Source organism: Oryzias melastigma, linkage group LG7 (assembly GCF_002922805.2).
Source record: "Oryzias melastigma strain HK-1 linkage group LG7, ASM292280v2, whole genome shotgun sequence".
Lineage (NCBI taxonomy): Eukaryota > Metazoa > Chordata > Actinopteri > Beloniformes > Adrianichthyidae > Oryzias > Oryzias melastigma.
Window position 1 is genome coordinate 3984825 of NC_050518.1, and position 3411 is coordinate 3988235.

Here is a 3411-nt window from a genome sequence, read left to right on the forward strand (position 1 = left end):
GGAAAGTAGTCTCCACCTCCATCTGTGCTGTTGGACCCCATCATCTTCTAGGTAATTTGCCAACACCATTCTGCCTTCTTGAGCCATGGGTCTATCACTGCAGTGTTTGGAATACTTTCACTCATTTTTACCTCCCAGGAATGTTTAGTATCTGGATCTTGTGCTTAAGCTTCTCTCTGTTCCGGAGGTCCCACAGGAAGCTTGCAGAATACAGGTTCCTCTACAGTACATGATGTGCCAGGAGGTCTGGTTTTCCACTGCAGCCTTCCTCTTAGGGTGTACTACATTTAACTGTGTCTTTGGTTTATTTGTCCAATTTCCATCTCAAGCTTAACATCACATCTGTGTCAAGTTTTCATCGTTTTGACCCAATTTCTGCCCTCAACAAAACTTTTGGCCTTTTGTCTTTGCTGGATTATTGTTACTGGACCTGGATTGTCTTTTGGATTATATTTTACAGAATCTCGCCTTCCCTCACCAGAAAAAGTCACCACAATCCCAAAGTGCAAGATAAACTTTATTTCAAGAATTACTCTATTCTAACAGAGGCTTCTCCTCTACTTCTTCAGCCGCCTCCTGGACACTCAGGGATGAAAAGACTTCCAAGTTGCCTCTTTACTTACTCTGACTAATTAACCATTTACTCACCTCCAGAGTTGCCTGCCAGCAGCTGTCAGCCTTACTTATGTCAGTAAACGTTTATGTCAACAATATCTCAAGTAAGATTGATTTTTCTCCAGTTAACCTTTTCTTTACTCTCTGGAAATACACAGCGTGCTTCCTTTATCCTCAGTCACTGGGAGACTTGGTCGTGTTGGCGTTTCCTTTGCTGCTGCTGTATGGCCTACCTCACACGTTCTTTTAATGAAAACTTTGAACACTCCAATCTGAGTCTGGCAGGGTTGTCCACTTTATGCTTCACTACACCCATACAAGTTCCCTGCTGCTCTTAGCAAATTGGCTCTTTTTAGTGAGACGATGTTTATCTGTGATGTGATTTTGTTTCTGTACTTACATTCAAGTTTGATATGGCCTTTAGTGAGTATTGAAAACAGCCACAGTTTGAGTATTGTACAGTACAGTGTTTTTATTATCAATTCAGTCGTAATGGTTTGTCATTTGTGCATTCAGACATCTCACACTTCATTGGCTCTGGTGCAGTTCGGTCTTTCTCCATCCTTTTGCAGATCTGTATTTTTTGGCCATCAGACAAAGGACAGTAATCCCTCAATAATCCCTCAGTGAAAGGGTAATACATTTCTGAGGGAAATGATGTTGAAAAAACAAGAAGAAAGAGAGGGATTTTAAAATTCAAATCAATTGATGATAAACAAGCTTTGAATCTGGTGAAAACAGTATAGTGGTGAAGGTCAGCATTTCCATGCCTTTCTCCTTCTCCCCCTGATGAAATTATGAGAACGGACTGGCTGCATTGCTAGGCTTACAGATGTTCAATCTAAGTTCTCCTGGCCAATTTTCCACATAAGCAGATGTTCAAATAAGATATGCAAGCCTTTTTAAATCTAAGCTCAGTCTCACTATCTGTGTTGCCCGTGCAGCTGCCACTGTTGGCAAAAGCTCACAAAAATATCAGGCTATATCCCAATACTATTCATCTCAGTGTTCAGAATGTAAAGTATCTCCCTTTGCAGCTTGGTTTTGTGCTTTCGGGTTATTTTTACAAGGTGGTATGATGGAAGCAGTAGCATAAGTGATGCTCTTTGCAATTTCTGTTCCTCCTTTATTTATATAACTTCAGTTTCTCAATGGTGAACTATCATGGCCGCTTATCTTTGACATTAACATACAATGAAGGTCTAAATTAAAAATTCCAGCATTGTACTTAAGCAGCTTTTAGCATCACCCGGTGCTCACCATCTCATAGGAGCTTTTTCTCTTGTGCTGCGGTCCCTCCCCCTCTCTGGTAATTGCTTGGTGACGTAACCTTCCCAATGTACCAGAGGCACATTCAGGATCGGCGAGCCTTATTACTCAACGTGACAAGGGAAATAAAACACTGTGCAAAAACTGATTCAGCTGCTTGCTTTTCTGTACCATTCTTGTGCCAGAGCATGTGAGTTAATAGTTAATAGGTAACATATTACATTCTATTTTATTTAACCTTATACTTATAGGTTTTACAGAGGTTATGTATTCAGTTGAGTAGATTTCACAGAAGAGGACAGGAAGAAAGACGTCATGTTCTCAGATTCTCTTGGAGCGGCAGATTGCATATCCTGCAAAAAGTGCTCAAGGACAACTGACGAAAGAAAAAAAAAGAACGAACTGACAGGACATTCTTCAGCAACAAAATAAAGCAGAAGAAATTATGCCAGCCTGTATGCCTCTCAAATGTGCTTCCAAAGGGGAGATTAGATGATCAGCTGAAGTGAAGAGGTAATACATATTTTAAAGAGCTACCATTTCAAAAACCTGTTTGCGAATCTGGATTTGGTGTTTACACTCATTCTAGCTTGATTTTCATTAATGCCTAAACAAGAAATGTGATTTTACTACACTAATGTGACACGTTTGTCCGAATACTTGAGGATTCGCTCAATAATCCAACTCATCTGACCATCCCACAGCAGGTCAGAAAACAAAAAAGTAAAATAGAAAATATCAATTCTTATTCCTCTTGAATTGTGTGGCTAGTTGCAAAACTTTGGACATTAATGAGAAATAATTTGTATCCTCTCTGCTAAGAGTCTCAGTCCATTGCTGTTACTGGAAGTCGTCCTATAATCCAAAAGCACAACCATCTCCCTTGGTTTTATAGAGATGAGATCTGACTTGGTTATTTGAAACATTTTTTTCAACCATCTGTTTATGCACTTGGGTGCTTGGTGTCTTTTCCAAACCTCCCTTAAGCCTCAGGTCCTGAACTGCTGCCATGATACTCTCTCATAAAATTTCTCGATTCATTATTTAGTTCAATATTCCTCAGAGACTGCATAGTATGGAGGCACAGAATTTCTGATGTAGCTTTCTACTTTTTTGCCTGAAGGTTTGACTGGATTATTTTTCATTGGAAAACATGGAGTTTTGGTTTCATTTCCCCTTAAAAAGTAATCTCTCCTAGTACTTCTACTGAGTTTTATTTCAGAACGTTATTTTTTTCTGAACTCTATCAGTATTAGCAGTTTGTCACTATTGCTTTAAGTTATGCATTTTTCCTTTTTGTTCTTGCCACTCTAGTTGTGCTCAGATTATTAATGTAATATCTCAGCAGTGATGATTTAGAAACAATCAATTCCTGTATTGGTTTAAAAAAAGGACATAAAAGGGGACAGATTAACCTTTATTTGTAAAATTAAGTCATTTTTGTTAATAGTCTAAAAAGAAAAGCTCAGCACTGCTTCTTTGACAAATGTTGGGGCAGCACTATACATTTGTGCATGCATAAAGATT

General features: G+C 38.8%; 1 protein-coding gene across 2 annotated transcripts in view; it reads left to right on the forward strand.

Annotated features, from left to right (window-relative positions):
- Positions 1–3411, forward strand: part of LOC112158852 (probable G-protein coupled receptor 153) — a 35915-nt gene that overhangs the window by 19757 nt on the left and 12747 nt on the right. The window lies entirely within an intron of this gene.